This window comes from Pantherophis guttatus, chromosome 7, assembly GCF_059756535.1.
Source record: "Pantherophis guttatus breed Tessera chromosome 7, ASM5975653v1, whole genome shotgun sequence".
Lineage (NCBI taxonomy): Eukaryota > Metazoa > Chordata > Lepidosauria > Squamata > Colubridae > Pantherophis > Pantherophis guttatus.
The window spans coordinates 43,630,286-43,656,895 of record NC_142069.1 but is presented as its reverse complement, the minus strand read 5'-3'; positions in this window follow the sequence as shown (position 1 = coordinate 43,656,895).

Below are 26,610 nucleotides of genomic sequence, written 5' to 3'. Positions count from 1 at the left end.
GCGCGGGAGGACCCCTTGGAGGGTAGAGCCGAGGATTTTGTTCAGTATCTGTATGACAAAATCACTCAGATTCGGGAAGATTTGGACTCCGACTGGGTAGTCTCAGGGGGAGAGACAGGGGCAGGTCTTGAGAATGTTATCTGGGATGAGTTTGATCCTGTGACCCCTGAGGACGTGGACAGGATTCTGGGTAGACTGAACGCGACCACTTGTTTATTGGACCCGTGTCCTTCCTGGTTAGTACTGGCTTCCCGGGAAGTGACACGAGGCTGGCTCCAGGGGATTATAAACGCTTCGCTGAGTGAGGGTGACTTTCCCGCCGCCTTGAAAGAGGCGGTGGTGAGGCCTCTCCTCAAGAAGCCTTCCCTGGACCCGGCAATGTTGGTAAATTATCGTCCGGTCTCCAATCTTCGCTTTGTTGCGAAGGTTGTTGAGAGTGTGGTCGCGCAACAGCTCCCCCAGCACCTGGATGAAACGACGTATCTGGATCCGTTCCAGTCGGGCTTCAGGCCCGGGTACAGCACGGAAACGGCATTGGTCGCGTTGGTTGATGATCTCTGGAGGGCTCGGGACAGGGGGTGCTCCTCTGTCCTGGTCCTGTTAGATCTCTCAGCGGCTTTTGATACCATCGACCATGGTATCATGCTGCACCGGTTGGAAGAGTTGGGGGTGGGAGGCACTGTGTTGCGGTGGTTCTCCTCCTTTCTCTCTGACCGGTCGCAGTCTGTGTTGACAGGGGGACAGAGGTCGACCCCGAGGCCCCTCATATGTGGGGTGCCGCAAGGGTCGGTCCTCTCGCCTCTCCTGTTCAACATTTATGTGAAGCCGCTGGGCGAGATCATCCGTGGTTTCGGGGTGGAGTACCATCAGTACGCTGACGACACCCAGCTGTACATCTCCACCCCGGATCACCCCAACGATGCCCTTGAAGTGATGTCCCGGTGCCTGGAGGCCGTACGGATCTGGATGGGGAGGAACAGGCTCAGGCTCAACCCATCCAAGACTGAGTGGCTGTGGTTTCCGACGTCCCGATATAGTCAGTTGACGCCATCACTGACTATTGGGGGCGAATCATTGGCCCCCACGGAGAGGGCTCGCAACTTGGGCGTCCTCCTGGACTCACGGCTGTCTTTAGAAGAGCACTTGACGGCCGTGACCGGGAGGATTTTTCATCAGGTTCGCCTGATTCGCCAGTTGCGTCCCTTTCTGGATCGGGACTCTTTACGCACGGTCACTCATGCCCTTGTCACCTCCCGCCTGGACTATTGCAACGCTCTCTACATGGGGCTCCCCTTGAGGAGCACCCGGAGGCTCCAACTGGCGCAGAGTGCGGCCGCGCGGGTGGTAATGGGAGCGACATGGCGTTCCCATGTAACACCTCTCCTGCGCGAGCTGCACTGGCTCCCGGTGGTCTTCCGGGTGCGCTTCAAGGTTTTGGTTACCACCTTTAAAGCGCTCCATGGCTTAGGACCCGGGTACTTGCGGGACCGCCTACTACCACCAATAGCCTCCCACCGGCCGGTACGCTCCCATAGAGAGGGGCTCCTCCGGGTGCCGTCAGCCAAACAATGCCGACTGGCGGCCCCCAGGGGGAGAGCCTTCTCTGTGGGGGCACCTACTATCTGGAACGAGCTCCCCCCAGAGATACGGAGGATCCCGGATCTGCGCACCTTCCGCCGCGCCTTAAAGACCTTACTATTTCACCAGGCCGGCCTGGCCTAATTTTCCCCCTCTTTTATAAAAGATTTTTAAAATTTTAAATATTTTTTAGTATTTATATATTCAATTTTAAATTGGTTTTAAAAGTTTGGGGTTTTAAATTTGTCGGGGCCAAAATTATTTAATTTGATTTTATTCTATTTTTTAAATTTTGTATTGTATGTGTTTTTATTGTTTGGCTGTGCACCGCCCTGAGTCCTTCGGGAGTAGGGCGGTATAGAAATCTAATAAATAAATAAATAAATAAATAAATATCCTAGGAAAATGTGTATCAGTTTGTAGCCTAATTTACAACCCTTTTGCCTTCCCAATAACTCCTGTTAAGGGGTATCCCACACTTAGAAATTTATTTATTTATTTATATTTTTTTATTTGTCAAGCATATATAAGAATTAATTCTGGGGCTCGAAAGGTGAGAGCTCCCCAAGAGCCTGGGAAAGCTCCAAAGCCGGGACGACTCTGCCAAAAGGCAGAGCAAAATGCCACGACCGCTCCTGCTACCAAATGATACAAATTGAGAATTGAAGCAGGCAGAACAAAGACAGGAGACTACATAATTGCAAGTATTTACACTTTAATTCCATTGAACATTGTTTCTTTTCAAGTCTACAAGAGCAGAGCTGAAGCGGAAATGGGGGGAAGATGGCGCTGGCTCGTTAAGACAAAGAGACGAAAGTGAAAGTTAAGAAGAAAGCTTTTATTGACTTGTTAACTCATTAGTGCCTTTCAGCTACCAACTTTGCCTTAAGACTTTTTGGATTTAACCCTGTATGTTAGACTTTGGGAATTAATATTCAAAGATTTTCTGATTTTTCTTCACTGGCTATAAGAACTTTAAGAATTGATTCTGAGACTGTGGGATTTTAAAATGGCTTCAAAGCAGACAAAATTGGTGCTGCCTAAAGCAGGGAGTGTGGGAAGTTCTCCCGCTCAGACTAGCAGGCTGCAAACTTTATTGCCTCCAGCAGATACACAAGCTCAATCACAACCACAACCACAACCACAAACATTAACACTTGAGATGTTTCAGGAAGCCATGAAGGAAATTAAGGAAGGCTTTAAAGAAGACATTGCATTTGCATTTAAAGGAGTCTCAGATCAAATGGAAGAAATGAAGGACATAATTAAGACAAGAAATAAACATATAAGGGAAGACATAGTTCTTGCACTCCAGGGATTGGTAAACCATGTTAACTATGTAGAGGACAGAGTTGAAGAGGTTGTTCAAGCCAATGAGTTTCTAGATGGTAAAGTTGAGGAAACACAAATCAAGATCGATAAAACAGAAGCTGAAGTGATGTTGACACAATATAAGATGATGGAATTTGCTGTGAGAATAAGAGGCTTGAAAGAAGATTCTAAGGAAAATTTGAAAGAGATTTTTCAAGAAGCTCTGGCAGTTTATAGGAGAGCCCAGAGGAGAACTTGAATGGCAAATTGATCGGATTTATCGCATCAACTCATGGATAGCCAGACAAAGGAAACTACCAAGAGATGTTGTAATCTACTTTGTCACCAGAAGGATTAGAAATGAGATTTTACAAGCCTCCTACAAAAACAAGTTGCAAGTGGCAGGACAAGAAGTGGCAGTATTTAAAGAAATACCACCTAAAATGTTGAAATCTAAGAAAGTATGCTTTTCTGGCAGATGAGCTTAGAAATCGACAGATACAATACAGATGGGAAGTTCCAGTTGGATTAACAGTGAATTACGCAGGAGAGCGATATCGCCTCAATACAATATGGAAAGCAAGAGATTTTTATACTAACATACTAAAGACTGGACACCCACCAGTGATGGGAGCTAAAAAAGCAAGAGAGGCAACAGAGGGAAGGAAAGAGGATCTGCAGAAGCAAGCAGAAGGTGGAGCTATGAGTATGCAGGAGGAATTACTGCAACTTTCAAGTGCTGTCCAAGCATGGGATATAGCTGAAAAACAAGAAGAAGTTAAAGATCAAAGACAAACCAGAGCAGTCACTAAACGTAAAGAACAAGAGTTAAAAAGGCTACAAGAGCAGGCTTTATCACAAGAAAATGTGAATATTGGTACAGAAGCTGTGGGAGGGGCGAGATCGAAAAAGAAATTCCAAGAGGATTACCAAGCAGTTCTTGCCAAGCTTCGAGAGTCTGAAGATGGCCTCTAGGTTTTTAACCTGGAATGTCAATGGTTTAAATTCACCACAAAAAAGGAAGAAAATATTTCACCATTTGAGACAATTTAAAAATGATATAATATGCCTGCAGGAAACACATATAAGGACAATTGATCAAAAATATTTAATAAATGCAATTTGTTTTGAAGGAAATGGCAAGACATGGGAAGAAAATACTTTTAATGGGGATATATGCACCTAACCAACAACAAGAAAAATTTTACAAGTTGATACACACAAAGTTACTACATTGGGATTATAATTCATGTATATTGATGGGGGATTGGAATGGAGTAATAGACCCTAATATTGATAAGAAAAGACTAGTACAATCTATTAAATTGTGAACCAGACTGCCTAAGTCTTTCTTTGATATGATGGAGGATATGGAATTAAGAGATATTTGGCATGAACGGAATTATAGAGAACAAGATTTTACATTTTTTTCAGCTCGACATCAATCCTTTTCGAGAATTGATTTTATATTAACTACAAATGATTTCTTTTCCAGGATAAAGAAGACAAAGATTTGTGTCAGAATTTTAACGGATCATAGTCCAGTTTGGATGGAACTGGAGTGTGGGGAAAGATCTAGGAGATCTTGGCAGTTAAATGAAAATCTTTTCAGATATGAGAAAAATGTAATAGAATGTAAAAAAATTAATGAAGGAATTTTTTGTTTTAAATATGAATAAGGGAACATCTATGGATATGGTATGGGATGGTAGTAAAGCATATATGAGAGGAGTACTGATAAATATGAATAATGCATATAGGCATAGACAGATGGAAAAAAGGAGGAAACTAGAAGAAGAGATTAAGAAAAAAGAAAGGGTGTTAATACATAACCCAGGGGATAAGAAAATTAAAGAAGAGATTACCCTATTACAAGGGCAATTTAATATGATGCTCTCAGATCAAGTGGCAACCAATTTACAATATGCTAAACATAATACTTTTTGTAATGCAAATAAACCAGGTAGATGGTTGGCATATATGTTGAGGAAAAAACAAAAATCTCCTACCATAGAGAAAATAGAGTATAAAGGTAAAGAGGTTTATCATCAAAATATGATTAAAAAGGCATTTTTAGAATTTTATGCAAGATTGTATACTGCAGATAAAATACAAGGTGTAGATATAGAGAGATATTTGTATAGACAGAATATTCCTAAACCAATTAATAACAGAGGAGGAGATCCTTTCAGTAATTAAACAGTTAAAAACTGGCAAGGCTCCTGGTACGGATGGATTAACTGCTGTGTATTATAAATATCTACAATTGGAAATGGTTGTACCTCTTAAAGAATTGTTTAATAGAATTCAGTTGGGTGAAGGGGTACCACCTTCATGGAAAACAGCTTTTATTTCATTAATTCCAAAAGAAGATCAAGATTTGACACATCCAAAGAATTATAGACCTATATCATTATTGAATACAGATTATAAGATATTTGCTAAAATATTGGCAAATAGGTTAATGTCAGTAATGCAAAAAATGATTCATGCTGACCAAACTGGTTTTATACAAGGGAGACAAATGAAAAATAATGTAAGACAAATTGTTGATATATTGGAATATTTGGAAAGGAATAACCAAATCCCAGCGGTGCTTATATTTTTAGATTGGGAAAAAGCTTTTGATCGATTGGATTGGCAATTTTTATTGAGAGTTGTTTATAGGATGCAATTTGGGAATTGCTTTATGCAGTCTATAAAAGCAATATATCAGGAACAGACAGCTCAGATAATTGTTAATGGCAGTTTGACAGAAACTTTTAAAATTGAAAAAGGTACGAGGCAGGGATGTCCCTTATCGCCATTATTATTTATATTAACTTTAGAACTGTTGTTGAACAAAATACGTAATGTAGATGAGATAGAGGGAATTAAAGTTAGAGATTATGAATATAAGGTACGGGCATTTGCAGACGATTTGGTTATGACTTTAACTCACCCAGTGGAATCAGCAAAGGCTATGATGGATATAATTAAACAGTATGGTCAAGTGTCTGGGTTTAAAATAAACATTGGAAAAACAAAGATGATAGTTAAAAACATGACAATAAATCAAAAAGAGGAGCTACAAAGGGTAACAGGATGTGAAATTGTCAAAAAAGTTAAATACCTAGGTGTTCATATTGCATCTTCCAACTGTAAATTGTATAAATATAATTATGAGTTGATATGGCACAAAATACAAGTTGAAATGGATAAATGGAAAAAATTACAACTGTCCTTGTTAGGTAGAATAGCAGTTATAAAAATGAATGTTTTATCTAGGTTCTTATTCCTCTTTGAAATGATACCAACTCTAAAAAAGGATGCCAACCTGGAAGAATGGCAGAAAGGTATTAATAAGTTTGTATGGCAAGGTAAGAAACCAAGGATAAAATTGAAAATAATGTAGGATACACGAGAAAGAGGGGGGTTGAAAATGCCAAATTTAAAATTATATTATGAAGCAGCTGTTTTATCAGTCATTAGTGATTGGATTAATTTAACAAATGGAAGGATATTGAATATTGAAGGGTATGATTTGGTTTATGGTTGGCATGCTTATTTAGTGTATGATAAAGAGGTGGATAGAGCATTTAAGAGTCATATATTGAGGAATGCTTTATTGCGTGTCTGGAAGAAATATCAATATAAGTTAAATGAAAAGATACCTGTGTGGACAGCTCCCAGGCACGCAATAGAGAATACGAGTATAGAAAGTAGACAGGACGTAATTACATATATAGATATTCTTAATATGGAGGGAGGTATACTAAAACGAAAACCTGTGAATGTGTTGAAAGAGGAGAAAATAATTCAAACTTGGTTTCAGTATGTACAATTACAAGCCAGATGGATAAAAGACCAGAAAATTGTTATTACACAAAGCGATGAAAATTTAATAAAACAAACTAGAGACCAAAGTTTAAGGCAGCGGTTCTCAACCTGGGGGGTGCGACCCCTTTGGGGGTCGAATGGCCATTTCACAGGGGTCGCCAAAGCCCTCTCTCGCCCCCCCCCATGCCTTCACTCACCCTCACCCTCTGCCTCTGTTGGATCGCCGATCGCCGGTTGCTTACCCTGCCCACTCCCAATCTATTGCTGCCTCCAGAGTCCCAGCTGATGGCTAGAGGGAAAAAAAACTTTAAATTCTTGCCGCGGGGCTTCAAAGAGCTAGCTGCAAAGAGGTAAATTCCTGGAGCAAACTTTTTCCCCCTAGCTATGCTGAAAAAGCGAAATTGAAAGTAAGTAAGCAGGGTCTTTGCTGCAACGTTGACAAAATGAGGCAGAGAGATTTCTTTTTCTTTTTCCTCACCAAAAAAGGTAGGTGCAAAACTGCAAACAATGGGAAATTTAGGGCAAAAGAGGAGAGTTCAAGATTTTAAAACACAAAAGAAAAAAAGCTCTATTTAACTAGGGAATTGTAATAATTGAGATACTATTAATTGTATATTTCTGAAAGCAGAAATGGTTAAGTTGTGGTTTGGAGGAATATATGGGGGACATTACTTGGTTTATTATTATTGGTAAATATAATTAATTGATTTGTAAGAAATTGGATTGCAAGGAAATAATTGGAATATTCATGTTCATATTGATTAATATACAAAAAAGGTAGTTATATAACTAATTGATTTATATTAAAATGTTGAATTTATATTAAACAACTGTAATATTACATAATTAACCAATGTGAGGATGGATATAAAAATAGATGACAATGGGAAGGGGTATAATATAGAATAGAAGGGAAAAATTGAATTTGATTAAGATTAGAGATGAGGATGAAGGGTAATACTGGTTTTTTACAAAAATAGATGAGGAATAAATATGGCAAAAAGGAAATATAGAAATTGTAAATTTAATTGAAATGACTAAACACTGTTTAAATTTGTGAACCGGCCAAATACTCTGTTCAAAGAAAATACATTGTATGTTTGTATTGTGTTTCTAATTATTGTTATTTATTCATATTTGTTCTCTTTTATTCTTTAAAGTTTAACAATTCATTTTTATCTTAATATCTTTATATTTGTTTGGGATTGGCTTTCTTCCCATTCATCTTTTTTATTGTACAGCAATCTTTCTCCTCAAACCTACCACCTCTCTCTTTTCTTTCCTTCTTACTTTCTCTTCCTCCCCCTCTTCTTCTCCTCCCTACTTCCTCTTCCTTTCTCCTTCTCCTCTCTTCCTCCCTCTCTTACCCTCACTCCTACTCTAATTTCCCTTCCCTTCCTTCATCCCTCTCTATTGCGGTATCCTTTTATGCATATGGACTACTCAGAGGGCTGAAAAAGTTATTTCTGACTGGTCCTCGCACTTTTGACCAGTCCTCGAACTTACGACTGTCCTCATATTTTACGTTTTTTGCCCTATCTTATCACCATGGTGAAAAGAAGCAGTTGTGAAATGAGTGACATGGTTGTTAAGAATGCTGCACATGCATAAATGTGAGGATGGTCATAAGTGTGAGGACCAGTCAAAAGTGCGAGGACCTGTCAGAAATGACTTTTTTCAGCCCTCTGAGTAGTCCCTATACACATAGCCATGGCCACCTGGTCACATGACTGGCTAGCCAAGCCCACCCAGTCACATGACCTCCAAGCCATACTCACAAAATAAGCCATGCCCACAGAACCAGCAGTAAAAAAATTTAGAACCCACCCCTGGTTGGGGGTCACCACAACATGAGGAACTGTATTAAAGGGTCGCGGCATTAGGAAGGTTGAGAACCACTACTCTATAGCGTCGTTTTGAGGGTAGGAGTTGAAACAGTTTATGTCCAGGACATATCCCTTGAACTAATGCTCCAGTGCAGCTCCCAGATCTTATGCCCAAACAGCAGGCGCGCGCGCACACACACACACACACACACACACACACACACACACACACACTCACCTTAAATCCAATCTTTGTTCCAGCTGCATGCTCAGTGGTTCTTTTTTTTGTTTCCCAAGTCAAAATTAAGTATTTACAGAAGCATGGATCCAACTCTTTATCTCAACTGCTCTCCTATTCTGCTTTATCACCATTCTCTCCTTTTGTCTACTGGAAAAGCAAATTCTAACCTTCTCATATATTATACCTGACAACTGAGGTTGTTGCCAAGTCAGTGGCATTGACATACTGCCGCACTGTTGCAATACAAAGCCTTTACATTGTAGTACTCACCTATCCCACCTGAATGCTTGTTTTATGGCTCAGGGATCCATCTTGTTGCTGCAGGCATGTGAAAATGGATGAAATGAGCTGTGTTCAAAGTAATCAAATGTATAGAAGATCAATTTCCTCTGAGTGCTTCAGCAGCTCTCTCTTTAGCAAAAAATTCCCTTGTAAACAGCAGGAGAAATGCAACTCAATCATGATAGCTGCTTTTCCATTAGTGAAATATCTCTGGCAGCTAGAATAGTAAAGTGTTGCCCTGTCAAATGTACTTCTCTTTAATCAACTGGAAGAGTTGAGAAGAAACAGAAGAATACTAAATGTCCATGTTTCTATTATAGAAGCATTGTTCTGCAGCTTGTACAGGTGAACACCTTATTCTTTCAATAGGATAGTTAAAATGAAAACATCCCCCTACAACATGGAGGACTTTACTGAACTAATGTCATTGATTGACTGTCTTCTGAGCTGACAGTTATTCAGTAATATCTGTAGATGTCTGTAGAAGAGGTGAAGTTAAGAAGGGTGTCAAGGCTATTAGAGACTTAACATATTTATTTAGAGGTTAATTTCATTTTTAACAATTATACTGATTGTTAAAATATTCAAGAACGCTGAACAGAGGCACAAAAATAGAAACAGGATAAATTTGATTTGATTAGATTGATTATAACCATCCCAGTTCAAACATCTCAGATACTGTTCATGAACCATGGACTTTAGTCAAGATTTTTTTTAAAAAACAAGACTTAAAATACTTTTCTTACGTTATTTCCTAGAAATTCCACATACACTAATCTGATTGACTGTACAAAAATGAGCTTGTTTAAATAAATTAGGCTTACATTGTAAGACTATTTTAATTTTATAAATACTTAAAAAGATCTAATATATTTCAATTCAGTTACATACTTTAATATTTAGCTATTAACTACAAGTTTTCCATATATTTTTTTTTTGCCAATATGGTAATATATTTCTCACAATATGAAATATAGATGCTGTTTTTTTCCTGTTCAGGTTTTGTTCAAAACCAGTGTAATACAATTCTTGTTCTCTTGGTAGTTTTCCCTCGGTACTTTTTATGTGACCTTGTTCAATTCTATTTTGACATGAATAAAATATTTTCACAGTTTAACTGATCAATATTAAAAGAAAACATTGGGCAATTTGTCTTTTTAAAATGCCATCCTGACAAATACAGCTCCCTAGGAATTTTTTAGCCCTGCTATAATTTTCCCACTGGTCTTATTTGCAACATTCAATCTCAGAAGAACCATTGCTTACAACCACTTTTAAACAGCTTATCAACCTGCAAATTTACAATGTTTCATCAATTGGTTTTGGGAAGAAATAGCAACAGATTAGAAGTAGGCAAAATGTAACTGATTTTATTCATTTATTTGTATATCAGATTTGGAGTAAGCCCATTTCATTCACAGAGCAACTCTGGGCAGTGCACAATTAAAACATAAAATTTATATTGTATTCTAGTAAGAGTGTTAGGTGTAAACAACCAGATCTACATGTGAAGAGTTCAATTAGCTATTTTGTCGCTCCTACCTATTTCACAGGAATCTGTGGGCTAGCAGTCTCCATCTGGACTATATAAAGTCTTGTGCCCACATAATGATTTCAGGCTAATTCCTCACTTGACTCCTTCTCCTGTTCTCAGCCAGTCTCTCTTTGACAAGGAGGGAGTTAAAACAAGGATAAAATTAATAAAGTTAAAAAGGCAGGGGGTGGGGCCTTGAATTTAACTTTCACTTAACTAAGGTTGTATGCTCCCCTTTGAGTGCCTAGCAAATCAGCAGAACCAGGTCTTTCCAAAATGCCAAAAGAATGGTAGCCGGCCTTACCTCTGGGAATAGAATATTCCAAAGGGCAGGAAAGCTCTGTTTCTGGACCTCACCAGTTGAAATTCTTTAACTAACAGGGTCCATAACATACCCTCCCAGCCTAATCTGGTGGTACAGGTTGAAATAATGAGATGAAGATAGTTCTACAATTAACCTGACACTATACCAACTGATGGTGATCTCTTTTTTTAAAAAAAAAAAAATCTTTCTCTTTATTTATCATTTTCTTCCAAAACAAAGGATCATTCCAAGATATCTTATTCTTACCCACTCCCATTTCATACTTTTATATTTATATGTAGTATAATATACATTTATTATATTTATAAATTATATAAATTTATATTATATTTATATGTAGTATAATACACATTCTTTTCTTCTTGCTTTCCTGTTTGCAATTAAGTAATTGATAAGCCATAAAGAATGAGTAGTGAGCTATAATTTAAGGTGTAAAGTACTTGATTCAAATCTAATCCAAAGCATTTATTATGAAATGAGGTAATTGTAATGACAGAAGTGATTGATACTTTTAAATCAAGATAGTTTAATCAAGTATTTAGTTTAACTAATCCCAAGAGCTGTTTCAATATTTTGGGGTTCCCTGAAGACATTCTCATTTACTAAACCATTGACGGCAGTACCAAAAAAATAAATAAATCTGAAATAGGTTATAGCTGGAAGAAAGGTGGCTTACATGAATATTGTCTCTCCAAACCAATTTATTGTTTATCTAGTTCTTCACCATCCCTCTTTGTAACTAAAAAGAAAAGTATCTGAAAAGCTACATTAACTTTAACAAGTGGATTCCTTAAAGCCCAGCACTTCTTTTTCAGGTTTATAACAAATCCTAATCCTAATCCTCCTCCTTCTTCTCCTCCTCCTCCTCCTCTCCTCCTCCTCATTATCATCAAGATACTTTAATGAGTAGCAAAAGAGTACTTGAACCCATAACATTTATCTTATATCAGTTTAAAGCATGCCTGACATTACAAATAAATTAAAGTACTGTGGTTAATTTTCGGGTTTCAGCTGCCATTGTGCAATTTCATTCATTGAACAATGTCATGGATGTACCAGAACAATTTTCATTTAGTCATCTCAGTTGTCAAAGGCATTTCTTTAATACTGCCAGACTCTAAATCTCAAGGGAAGTAAAGATGGATCATCATAGTCCTACAAAGCAAACAGTTTTTAATGCTTACTTTATCCAGTGACTGTCAGCTATATTCTTGCAGTCAATGATTACTAAGGTGCTTGAAAATCAAACTAGTAGGTTGCAAAAGCATAATTTCAGGTAAACACTTTGGTAACAGCAATATGTTTTTGTTAAATGTTTATGATCTCCGATACTGAGTTGTCTATGCAAATTATGTAATTAATATAATTCAGCCAGAAAGATGACTCACAGTGAAAGCAAGATTTACTTTCTGCCTTGATCATTGGTAAAATACATCATTCTTGAAGTAAAGGAAAAAAGAAAACAGAAACACTGGAAAAAATTTTAAAAATGTGTGCATTACAAAAGAAGAATTAAAAAGAAGAATTAAAACCAGTATTATCCTATCTTGGATTCTTTCCAGGGCAATGCAGAACAACTCACTTTTCTTGCAGCTAGTAGTGCAGTGGTAGGTTAAGATTAAGGCAAATCTAAACTAAAGATTTTTTAGTTTATATTTTAAATTAAAATATTTTAATAGAGACTTAATCGCTGAAATATATTGTAAATACATATGCCATTGCAATTGGAATGGTAAAATAAGGTGCTGAAGACTTATCAAACAACAGTTTTGGTGTCATTATTTTTACAAATACATTGGGTTTAATTATCTGAATTACAAACATAATGATAATGATGATGATGATTTTAAGATTATCAATTCAATTAATATTCATGGGCTACTAAATGACATTACTGACATGATGGAGGAAATATTTTTCCAAGCAACTTGCAAGCATATTAATTATATCACTTAAAATCAATCATTTTACTTATAAAATAAATCAAACCACTGAGATGTTTCATTTCGTTAGAATGAACTTACTGAAGAGAAGAAAACCACCTCAACTCTGCCAATACATTTGCCAAGAGCATTGAATATAGGGGGTAACATCTTTTTCTCCTCATATATATATATATAAGTATGCTCTACAAGTGGCCATACCACATGCATCTGGGAAGCCACCAAAGCAATATCTTCCCACAATTATGAGCTTCCAGTCATTATAGCAAGAACTTTGAAATTTGGCCTTCTTCCTACAACACATTAATTGATTGATCATGGGGTTGGTTTGTTCTGCAAATAAAGTTACCTATCAGGGAGATGGGCAACATATAAATGTAATCAATCAATCAATAAAAATAATAATTAATACAGCCAGTTACCCCTCAAAGAGTTACAATTAATTCAAAATAGATATACAATTATATACAAACTTAAACTAATTATACTCAAGTGGTTGTATCATGGCCATTGATCGATCAGTTAATTGATTTTGCTTATCTAATCCTCCAAGAAAAGTTGTCACAGGAAAAGGACATCCGAAAAAATAAGCATAGCCTTAGTAGCAGAAAAAACATTTCTGGAAAGCTGAGTGATTTCCACAGCCAAGCTGCACATATTCCTCACAATGGCCCAGTTATAGTGATGTGTCACCGGGACTATTGGTAAGATGATTTTATTTGGATAGAGGTTGATTGAGTTAAATGAGTTCTGGAAACAGGGTCATTCTGTTGAGACAGTGTATTTTCCAGCTTCAAGAGAATTATGACATAATTACCATTTATCTTATTCCAAATGGCTTGGGTGTCTGGCTGGGGAGGCGATGCATATTATATTTGGAAGAGGAAATGAAGGATGCTGAAGCAATATTCTTTCCTTTGAGACTGTAGCCTACACAGATTGTCTCAGGGCCAACACGAATATTAGGCAGCCTTGAGGAACCTAGTGTGCCTGTCTGCAACTTAGCTAGGTGGGTGGGCTTATTGCACTTCACAATTTTTTGGATAATTGCAGGCTATAATGGCAAAATACCCTCAAAGAAAAAAATATAGTAAAATGAGGACATCATAAAACTTGATTATATTACTGCAGATAGGCATTCAACAGAAACTGCCAGATGACAGAACCTGTGACTTCATGGAGTGTTTAAAACAAAGAAGCAAAACTAGCAGAATAGGAAATATTAACATTGTATATCAGACTAATTCTTCCGCTGAACAAGTTTTGAATACTGGCATCTTTTGACAGCGATGATTCTTATTTTTTCTAATGCAAACTTTGAACAATGTATTCTTAAAATATTGGAAGTGTGACAGTGGTGGAATTCAAATTTTTTTACTACTGGTTCTGTGGGTGTGGCTTGGTGGGCTTGGCTTGGTAGGCATGGCAGGGGAAGGATACTGCAAAATCCCCATTCCCTCCCCATTCCTGGGGGAAGGATATTGCAAAATCTTCATTCCCACCCCACTCTGGGGCCAGGCAGAGATGGTATTTGCCGATTCTCCAAACTACTCAAAATTTCGACTACCGGTTCTCCAGAACCTGTCAGAACCTGCTAAATACCACCTCTGAAGTGTGATTCCTGGCTGTGATATGCCTACAGTACAGCTGAAGAACAATTGGAATCTGCTGAACTTTCAAATGGGAATTTCTTTCAAGATAGGTTTTGGTTGCCTTAGACCAGCGGTTCTCAACCTGGGGGTCACGACCCCTTTGGGGGTCGAATGGCCATTTCACAGGGGTTGCCAAAGCCCTCTCTCACCCCCCCATGCCTTCACTCACCCTCACCCTCTGCCGGATTGCCGTTCGCTGTTCGCTTACCCCGCCCACTCCCAATCTATTGCTGCCTCCTGAGTCCCAGCTGATGGCTAGAGGGAAAAAAGGGCCGCCCTACAGCTGATCAGTGTTAAAAGAAAACAAATGAGTAGACCAGTGCTTGCAAAAATAGAAAAAACCTTTCAGGTTCAGCATTTGTTAATTACCACAAGTTGATTAGATCGGCCTCCCCACTCTCAGCTGATTTGCTCTCAGCTGTTTTTCGCAGAGGTCTGTTCTCTGTTGCTAGCTGCAAAGAGAGCTGGAGCAGATGTTTTTTTTCCCCTAGCTATGCTGAAAAAGTGAAACTGAAAGTAAAGCAGGGTCTTTGCTGCAACGTGACAAAATGAGGCAGAGAGAGATTTCTTTTTCTTTTTCCTCACCAAAAAAGGTAGGTGCAAAACTGCAAACAATGGGAAATTTAGGGCAAAAGAGGAGGTTCAAGATTTTAAAACACAAAAGAAGAAAAGCTCTATTTAACTAGGGAATTGTAATAATTGAGATACTATTAATTGTATATTGTGTTGAAAGCAGAAATGGTTAAGTTGTGGTTTGGACGAATATATGGGGGAAATTATTTGGTTTATTATTATTGGTAAATATAATTAATTGATTTGTAAGAAATTGGATGGCATGGAAATAATTGGACTATTCATGTTTATATTGATTAATATACAAAAAAGATAGTTATATAACTAATTGATTTATATTAAAATGTTGAATTTGTATTAAACAACTGTATTACATAATTACATAATTAACCAATGTGAGGATGGATATAAAAATAGATGACAATGGGAAGGGCTATAATATAGAATAGAAGGGAAAAATTGAATTTGATTAAGATTAGAGATGAGGATGAAGGGTAATATTGGTTTTTTAAAAAAAATAGATGAGGAATAAATATGGTAAAAAAGAAATATAGAAATTGTAAATTTAATTGAAATGACTAAACACTGTGTTGGAAGAAATATCCTTCTGGGTCCTGCTCCAAGTGGGGAAAAAGACACTGGAAACATGGAGACTGTTTGGAAAGATGGTTTAATGGTGGACAGGATCACATGGCTTGAGTTCCTGAACAGAGAAGGGGCAGATACAGTAAATCCTCGGGTTTTTATGCTCTCTCTGGCTTTGCATTTCTTGGGGCCCCGAAAGAGTATCCTGATTGGTTGTCAGACTCCCAGGGGGTGGGGGTCTTAGCTAGCCTTGCAGGCTGATGGTCACATGTGCTTCCCAGGTCACATGCTTCCCAGGTCATGTGTGGTGAGTTTTGGTTGCTAGACGGGGCCCATTGGGTTAGTTTCTGTTGCTATTGTGTTGCAAATGTCCTTTGACAAAGGATTGACTTTCTGCCTCTGGCCCATTAACAAAGGGTGGGGGGCAGGAAGGTGGGAGCTGCTTTGTCTGTAAAATATGCTTCTCCATTTCTCATCCAGGGAAATATAATATTCTGCCTTTTTAATATTTCCCAAAATATTTCATTCGTCTAGGAAAGGGGTGGGTGCTAACCTCCTACAACTGTTTAAATTTGTGAACTGGCCAAATACTCTGTTCAAAGAAAATACGTTGTATGTTTGTATGTGTGTTTCTAATTATTGCTATTTATTCCTATTTGTTCTCTTTTATTCTTTAAAGTTTAACAATTCATTCTTTATCTTAATATCTTTATATTTGTTTGGGGTTGGCTTTCTTCCCTTTCATCTTTTTTATTGTACAGCAATCTTTCTCCTCAAACCTACCACCTCTGTCTTTTCTTTCCTTCTTACTTTCTGTTCCCCCCTCTTCTTCTTCCTACTTCCTCTTCCTTTCTCCTTCTCCTCCTCTCTTCCTCCCTCTCTTACCCTCACTCCTACTCTAATTTCCCTTCCCTTCCTTCATCCCTCTCTATTGCTGTATCCTTTTATGCATATGGACTACTCAGAAGGCTGAAAAAGTTATTTTTGACTGGTCCTCGCACTTTTGACCAGTCCTCGAACTTACGACTGTCCTCACATTTTATGTTTTTGCCCTATTTTGTCACCATGGTGAAGAGAAGCAGTTGTGAAATGAGTGACACGGTTGTTAAGAATGGTACAATGGGCATAAATGATGACCAGTCATAACTGCGAAGACCGGTCAAAAGTGCGAGGACCTGTCAGAAATTACTTTTTTCAGCCCTCTGAGTAGTCCCTATACACATAGCCATGGCCACCCGGTCACATGACCAGCTAGCCACGCCCACCCAGTCACATGACCTCCAAGCCATGCCCACAAAATAAGCCACGCCCACAGAACCGGTAGTAAAAGAATTTAGAACCCACCCCTGGTTGGGGGTCACCACCACATGAGGAACTGTATTAAAGGGTCGCGGCATTAGAAAGGTTGAGAACCACTGCCTTAGACAATGAACCATATTGTCAAAATCATTGAGTATTATGTTCTTTTAGCCTTAGTAGTCTATAGCTCTTTCTGTCAGATGAAGCACATAATAGAGAACTGAGGAACTTCATTCAAAATCAAGGATTCTGGCCTATGGAGTTTCATCTTATTAAATAACATACATCTACATAAATATTTATATAAACGTACACCTCATAAATTTACATAAAGCAATGCTGAGGATGATTTAGAGTTCTGGAATGAGCTGCTTCCCATATGCTGATTACAGCCAGCTTTATTGTTCTTTATTACTTGCTCTTGAACATTGCCTGAATCTGATAATTGGGGTGAAAAGCTCAACTGAATCCAGACAAGGTAGAAATGCTGTTGGTCTGTAGGCAATCTTCTCAGTAGGACAGTAACTTCTGAATGCAACACTATATTTCAAATGCTCCCAGTGCTTATTTTTAGATAGTTTGGAAATGAAATTAAACACACTGGTCCTCAATTTTCCATTAGCAGTTTAATCAAGTTTTTACCATTTACGGCAACTGTCAAAACCTTTCTAGAATTGCTCTGAATTGAAAAAGTTTCCTTTGTCCAAGTTTGTTCATTTTTTAATTTATCCATTTTATGGCATTTCTAAGTTCCATGCTGTTGCGCATTGAGAAAGTGCCTAAAAGTTTTCAGTGACTAGGATCTAGCTGCTTGAGTACATATTAATAACTAATAAGATCATATAACACCATTATGAAAATAACAACCTGGCTGCTCAATTGTTGCCTAGCCTCACTTCAATGATTTTAACAATTCAAAGCAGGATATGTTGAATGCAGAGGCACCTCCAGGTGTCATTTCTAAATTCTGACAGAATCTTCTTTTTTTCACAAACCATATTAGGAAATATGCAAATATCAAAGCACAATGACATAGTAGAGCAAGCCATATCAGATGTGCAAGAGTCCTCTCCAACATTTTACAGTTCCATTGACAGCTAACACTTTTAATTATTTTTCTGCAGTGTTGAATATATATTGAAAAATACTGACTCAATCGCATAAAGAATACATATTCTTTATGATCGCAAGATAATAAAGAATATGTATAATATCATCTTCTAAGACCTTTAGCTATTAGTTTGCTGGTTGGGATTTTTCAACTCTTTATTCCAAAGATCCTGCAAATGAATATAGTTTTTTATTCTTTAATTGCCTATAAACAATTTGTAGACTAGGATAATTCAAAATTCATTTCAGTATTAATAAATCAGACATTCTAAATGTGTGTGTGTGCGTGTGATATGTTGCAATGGTTTCTTCTTTTTGTTTTTCTTGTATATCAATAAAAAAATGTGGTGTTTCTAATTTTACTTTATTTATATAGGTTTAAAGAATATTCAGCTCCCAACAAATCTGAAAGCTGTGAATTATTTTAAAAAAAGCTATAACAATGTTAGTTGTTAGTTAAGGCATCTGAACCAAATTGTGAAATTAAAAGCAGTAACTACACTGTCATCTGTGTTTTAAAATAATCCAAATTCCCCTTGCAGTAACTCAAGTGGTTTAAAAAATGATTGCTAATTAACTGATTTGCCCATGAAAAGGGAAAGAAAATTCCTGTGAGATTCAAAATGGGATTATTCCAAATTATAAATTTAGGATGTGATTAACAGTCAACATTATGTACTTGCCCCATTATTTTCCAAAGATAACTTGTAATAATTATTTCTGCAATAAGGAATAGTACTTATTTTATAAGATTTGATTTTATGAGAGGAACTATAGAATTTGAAAGAGGAGCTGAGCCCCTAACATGTTGTTTGTGTGGCTAAATAAAAGCATTCTAATCGTTTCTACAACATTTCTTAAAACTGATCATCTGAAAGCCATTGAAAATTTAAATTAAAATAAATGTCTAATAATGAAGCAAAAAAATTAGAAAAGTTAAAAGTGCCTTCCTCATATAGTATCCATAATTTAGATAAAAGGTTCTCAAATTTATTCTTATAGATTTTTTCTTAATAAAATATTAATTTGCTTAAAATACTGTAAAACTATTAACATAGGAATTCCTCTATATCAACATATATCAACATCACAATAGTATTCATTCTTATGTCTTTTATTTTCCTATACATTCATGCAATCTATTTTTAACCATCAGTATATATCAATATTAACCTTAAATAAACCATTTAAAATATTTACAACTATCAATCAAACTATTAATCAAAAATCCTTGGGATATTTCCTTGGGACATGTTTTACAAGACATTTAAAACAATTCAAACACATAGTAAAATAAATGGACATAATATGTTTTGGTGACTAATGTTCATAATTATCAAACACTATAAATGTTTATTTATTGGATTTTTAACTCCAAAAATCATGTAGTAACTGTGTTTAGTTATTTTTAAGTCCATAATACACTTGAATTGTCTGATAAGATAGGCTTACAATATAAAAAATAAATACAAAGATTAAAATTTCCTTGAGGATTGCACAAAACATCTCTATAAGGGAAGAAATTGTTCCTTTTACAGCAATTTTGTAGAAAGAACTAAAAAACTACATTTCAATTTCATTTTATTAATTTATTAGTTTAAATAGCAATCTATTTGACCAGGCTTTGTTCTATAAAGGCTATCCCATAAAACCTCTTTTCTTGTTATTAAAAACCTTAAAGGTGCTTCCCCATTTATTGTTTAAATAATTTGAAACATTTTTATTGTTGGCTTTCACATTCAACCTTATTTGTAGCTGTTCAGAAATAAAATTTCAGAGATAATATAGGACCTTTGGCTTCAGCTGTGTACAAGTTTAAGGAAACAACAGAAGAGCCATTCTGAACGATGTGCATTTATTTTGCATTCCAGTGATTTTAACTAAGTTTCCTTTTATGTGCTTGTCAAACCATAAAGAATAAATGTTCTATATAGGCATTTGCAATTTGCCTAATTTGCCTTTTAACGCTCATAATGAAGATGTTGGTGCACTAGATATATGTGTTGTGATTGCTTCTCTCCATATAATGACAGTACTTTAATGCCATATTCATACTACAAAAGGACTGTGACTGTCCTGTTGTAAAGTTAGAAAATCATTGGATCACATATACAAACATGCTTTGGCTATAGCAATAGCAATAGCACTTATATACTGCTTTGCGAGTATATAAGTATAAGTATATATACAGTCAGGTCCAGAAATATTGGGACATCAACACAATTCTAACATCTTTGGCTCTATACACCACCACAATGGAGTTGGAATGAAACAAACACAATGTGCATTAACTGCAGACTGTCAGCTTTAATTTGAGGGTATGTACATCCAACTCAGGTGAACGGTGTAGGATTTACAGCAATTTGTATATGTACCTCCCACTTGTTAAGGGACCAAAAGTAATGGGACAATTGGCTTCTCAGCTGTTCCATGGCCAGGTGTGTGATATTCCCTCATTACCCCAATTACAATGTGCAGATAAAAGGCCCAGAGTTCATTTCAAGTGTGCTATTTGCATTTGGAATCTGTTGCTGTCAACTCTCAAGATGAGATCCAAAGAGCTGTCACTATCAGTGAAGCAAGCCATCATTAGGCTGAAGAAACAAAACAAACCCATCAGAGAGATAGCAAGAACATTAGGCGTGGCCAAAACAACTGTTTGAAACATTCTCAAAAAGAAGGAATGCACCGGTGAGCTCAGCAACACCAAAAGACCTGGGAGACCACAGAAAACAAGTGTGGTGGATGACCGAAGAATTCTTTCCCTGGTGAAGAAAACACCCTTCACAACAGTTGGCCAGATCAAGAACACTCTCCAGGAGGTAGGTGTATGTGTGTCGAAGTCAACAATCAAGAGAAGACTTCATCAGAGTGAATACAGAGGGTTCACCACAAGATGTAAACCATTGGTGAGCCTCAAAAACAGGAAGGCCAGATTAGAGTTTGCCAAACAACATCTAACAAAGCCTTCACAGTTCTGGAACAAGATCCTATGGACAGATGAGACCAAGATCAACTTGTACCAGAGTGATGGGAAGAGAAGAGTATGGAGAAGGAAAGGAATTGCTCATGATCCTAAGCATACCACCTCATCAGTGAAGCATGGTGGTGGTAGTATCATGGCGTGGGCATGTATGGCTGCCAATGGAACTGGTTCTCTTGTATTTATTGATGATGTGACTGCTGACATTCAGCCAAATGCTGCAGAACTCATTGGACAGCGCTTCACAGTGCAGATGGACAATGACCCAAAGCATACTGCAAAAGCAACCAAAGAGTTTTTGAAGGGACAAAAGTGGGATGTTATGCAATGGCCAAGTCAATCACCTGACCTGAATCCCATTGAGCATGTATTTCACTTGCTGAAGACAAAACTGAAGGGAAAATGCCCCAAGAACAAGCAGGAACTGAAGACAGTTGCAGTAGAGGCCTGGCAGAGCATCACCAGGGATGAAACCCAGCGTCTGGTGATGTCTATGCGTTCCAGACTTCAGGCTGTGATTGACTGCAAAGGATTTGCAACCAAGTATTAAGAAGGGAAAGTTTGATTTATGATTATTATTCTGTCCCATTACTTTTGGTCCCTTAACAAGTGGGAGGCACATATGCAAACTGCTGTAAGTCCTACACCGTTCACCTGAGTTGGATGTACATACCCTTAAATTAAAGCTGACAGTCTGCAGTTAACACACATTGTGTTTGTTTCATTCCAACTCCATTGTGGTGGTGTATAGAGCCAAAGATGTTAGAATTGTGTCGATGTCCCAATATTTCTGGACCTGACTGTAAGTATAAGTATATACGAGTATATAAATATATAAGGGATGCAGTGGCTCAGTGGCTAAGACACTTGTTGATCGAAAGGTCGGCAGTTCAGCGGTTCGAATCCATAGTGCCGCGTAACTGGGTGAGCTCTCATTGCTTGTCCCAGCTTCTGCCAACCTAGCAGTTCAAAAGTGCATAAAAAATGCAAGTAGAAAAATAGGGACCACCTTTGGTGGGAAGGTAACAGCGTTCCATGCACTTTTGGTGTTTAGTCATGCCAGACACATGACCACGGAGACGTCTTCGGACAGTGCTGGCTCTTCAGCTTTGAAATGGAGATGAGCACCGCCCCTTAGCATCGGGAACGACTAGCACATATGTACGAGGGGAACCTTTACCTTTACCTTACTGCTTTACAGCACTTTATAGCTCTCTCTAAGCGGTTTACAGTGTCAGCATATTGCCCCCAACAATGTGGCTCCTCATTTTACCCATCTCAGAAGGATGGAAGGCTGAGTCAAACTTGAGCCTGGTGAGATTTGAACTGCCAAATTGCAGGCAGCCGGCAGTCAATCAGCAAAAGTAGCCTGCAGTATTGCAGTTTAATCACTGTGCCATGGTGGCTTATAATTGGCTCTGATTTAGAAAATTTAGAACATTAAGTGGCCTCCTGTCTCCAAGAGACTGTGGGGGAAAAAAATTCTACTAAAAAACATAGATAAAACACCCAGTCAATTTTTCTATAGTTGTTATGGAAATTTATCTGATGCCAGTTTCTTTTCAGCATTTCCTGGATGACATTCCACAGAAGGCTCCAATTGAGGAGTAAGAAAATATATTCTCCTCCACTCTCTGCTATCCCAGTATTACCCTTCCCCTCCCACTATTCTGAAAGGTTGGTCCCTAGATGATTGGAGAGTGAGAGTCCATAGGAATCATTTGCTTTTGTTCTGTCTTCCATAAACAGAAGGAATTCTACCATTCATGGGAAACCAATCCTAGGTCCATTCATATTACAGTTAGTCTCAACATTTGCTTAACAACCACAAATTCACCTAACAACCACCAAAAAAATGACATAAAATCTGGTCTGCGATGAACTGTTTAATGACCGGCAAAACTTACAACTGTAATTGCAGGTTCAATTATAGTCATAAATTGTGAACTACTTGCTTTAACAGAAAAGCAAAGATAATTTTATTTTTTTTCTGCACAAGAAGGACAATGTGTCCTGAAGAAAATTATTTACTTTCCTTCCTCTTCTACTGACTTTTAATAGGAATTATTGACTTCCGCCACTGTATTCACTGTGGATTTTCTGATGGAGGGGGAAAAAAGTGACGTTGCCTCTTGTCAGTGTGAGCTGACAGGAGCAGTGTAATGGAACAATGAATAACAAGTTACAGAACTCCAAGGGAACTAACAGAAATCTGTTCAGCTTCCACCACTGGTCAGAGGTTCAGGGTAAAAGAATCAATTTACCCCCCACAACTGGCATTGCTGGGCTTTTATATATTTCCTTCAAGTTTTCAGTTGATTGTAGCAGATGGAAGCAATGAAGTGTCACTAATCCTATTACTACTTTAAAGGGGGGGGGGCAAAGACCTAGATAGAATTACTATTACTACTACTTCTACAACTACTATTGGAGTTCTTAAAGGAAGAACAATTGTTATATCCATCCCCCCAAAATAACTCTTTTGAAGAAAGAGAGAGAGAAAGATTACAGGATGGTTGTGAAAAGAAAATGTCTCCTTGAGACAGTAATTGATATCTTTCTGGACTATGTGTAAGAAGTGTACTCAGAAGAGGAAAAGTAGAATTATGATGGCAATATTTCACATGAAGACTTATTTCCTATACTGACAGTTGATGTCAAATGGATACATCAATGGATGATTTTGCTCCGGGAATTTGTTTTGAGATTTTAAAAATATTGCAATCCTAGTCTAAGCTTTATATCATGCAATAAGATTTTTATTTATTTTATTGGGTTTTTTTTTCCACTATCTAAAGCCACCAAACTCAATCAAATGACTCTAGGTGGCTTACTATTCTAAAATTATAAAACATTAAAAAAAAAAACATTAAAGCAATAAATACAGCCACAAAATAAATAAGTACAAAGAGGAGCCATGATGATTAATCAACTTATTGTAAAACCAAGCAACAAGGCCCTAAAAACATTTGAAGTCCCAGGCCTGGGTACATAGCCACTTTTTCATTTAAACATATCAGGAAATTATGCCATTGATTTCCAAGTGGAAACATGAATTTTGAATAGTGAACTCTGGACCCACAGTGTGACAAAGGGTGACAAATGGATCCTGTGGAATGTGGGATGACTAACAGTAATTAGCATTGGAACTGGATATAAACCAGCAGAATTCACACATTTATATTCTACTGTTCATTTTGTAATGTCAATTCACACAAGAAACTTTAGAAACTTCACAGAGTATGAATCTAGCCTATGTTTTACATATATTAATATGATTTATAAATGTATTTTGTACTTTTTATATAAAAAATATAAATTTCTATTTCTTTTTGCATCAAAGAATATACATATAATTATATAAGATTTACATTTCTTTATAATACATATTCTGTAGGGGGAAAGCTATGATATTTTAAAATTTATCTCAGGCAATGTAAGCCAGATGGCTTTATACGCTGTTAAGTGGAGCTTAGGGGATCTTTAGCCTCTCTTCTGTTCAAAATTGACCCAACTGTGAACTTGTTGAAATATGTTCCTCTGCTCTGAGCAAAGGTGCTGCCTTCCACTTTTCCTAACCTTTAAAGAAAGGAATAAGAAAAGCTCCCAGCATTTTAGATTTATTTCAAAAGATCAGGATTATATTTGAATGTGATCATTAAAAGAGAAAAAGAAATAGTGGTAGTGTGGTAACAGAAAGAGCACTATAACCAAAGAATCTTTAGAAAATTCTTCCCGTTCCCAGTAAAAGCCATCTTTAAAAAACAAATTGATTCTTACTTGTGGGCACTGGTGGCAGCCAAGTTCATCATCCGTGGAGGATTTTTTTTTTTAATTTGATTTATATGCCACCCTTCTCCAGAGACTCAGGGCGGCTTACAATGCACTAAGCAATAGCCTTCATTCTTTTGTATATTTATACAAAGTCAGCTTATTGCCCCCACAACTGGGTCCTCAATTTACCTACCTTAGAAAGGATGGAAGGCTGAGTCAACCTTGAGCCTTGGCAAGATTCGAACCTGCAGTAATTGCAGGCATCTGGTCTTAATAACCAGCTTAATAACAGGGTGCCTTAGACCACTGTACTACCAAGGCTCTTTTTCCCCACTCGGATACATTTTTCTCAATTAAAATGACTCATTTTACAATAACCACAATAAGAAGAAAGATAACTGGTTTTAGAAAGCTCTCTGATGTGCGGTCACCTTTTAGAAACTCTTCTTTGCAGTCACTTAGCTAGACTTTTAGAGCTGGACTTTGAGGAGTCTGAGATTGACTAAGCCTGTTTTCAAAGAGATGCTGCAGTAAAGCTCTTCTCCCAGTCCAATATCTTAGCTTCCCAATGGGCTATTGCTCAAAAAAGACTCCTTTACAAAAGGACAGGGCAGCCTTTCTATCTAATAGCCATACAGTGGCCAAACAAATGCCTAGGCCAGGTTTTCTTAATCTTGGCCAGTTAAGATGTGTAGACTTCAACTCCCACAATTCCCCAGTGAATGGAAAACCTTCAACAGAATTGGGAGTGGGGGGCAATAGAAAGCTGTATTTATGCAACATAGCCAGTTGCATTGAAAATTCTGACACTGAAATAACATATAATCATCATGTTTAGAAGCTATGGATCACTTATTCATCTGCCTTTTAAGGCTTTCCAAGTTAGCCATCTTGGAAGCTAGGCATTCCATGGTTTAAGGCTGTCCTGTGAAACAAAGCACTTCTGACTGGAATTTTCTGCCACTCAGTTTCATTAGATAATCTGCAATTTTATGGAAGAAAAACAACATCCTATCCATATTTCATTATTAAAAAATAATTGAATACACTTTCTATTTTCTCTTGGTTAAATAAAATATTATAACCTTTTATCAGAAAAGCATCTTGAATGCTATTTTATGCACCATTTACAGATCTTGTCATTTTTGGAAATTGAATGGCAAATACTATACACAGCATTAAAAGGTTTGATTCTATTATGGGTTTGTATGAATTATAGCAATGGAAACTTTATGCAGTTTTCCTTAAATGAACCAGAGTATAGAATTTGCTTTTTTCATAAAGTTGTGTGGTAGATTGCTATGATCACTTGGTTGGACAGATTTTTGGGTACTGCATTGCTTACTCTGACCAAAAATGAATAATTTTAAAAGATATGCAAGAGACTCCTGCTATTTACATCCCTCATTCTGAGATGTATTTGTTCGTACTCTCTGCATCTGATCTCTAACCATTATTAACCTGTAAGAGCAGTGGTGGGATTCAGCCAGTTCGCACCACTTCAGGAGAACCGGTTGTTAACTTTCTGAGCAGTTTGGCAAAGTGGTTGTTGGAAGAAATCATTAGGGAAGAGAACTTGTTGTTAAATTACTTGAATCCCACCACTGTGTAAGAGTACCTCTCTTACTCTCTAAAATGATATCTATATTTTCTTATGAGGCTTTTTAAAGTCTCACTAAGCCAGATTCAATAGTTTCCTCCAATAGTTTCTAAGAAAATTAATTATGAGTCATTTTGACTGGAGAAAATGAAGAGTGCCTGTCCCAACACAACAA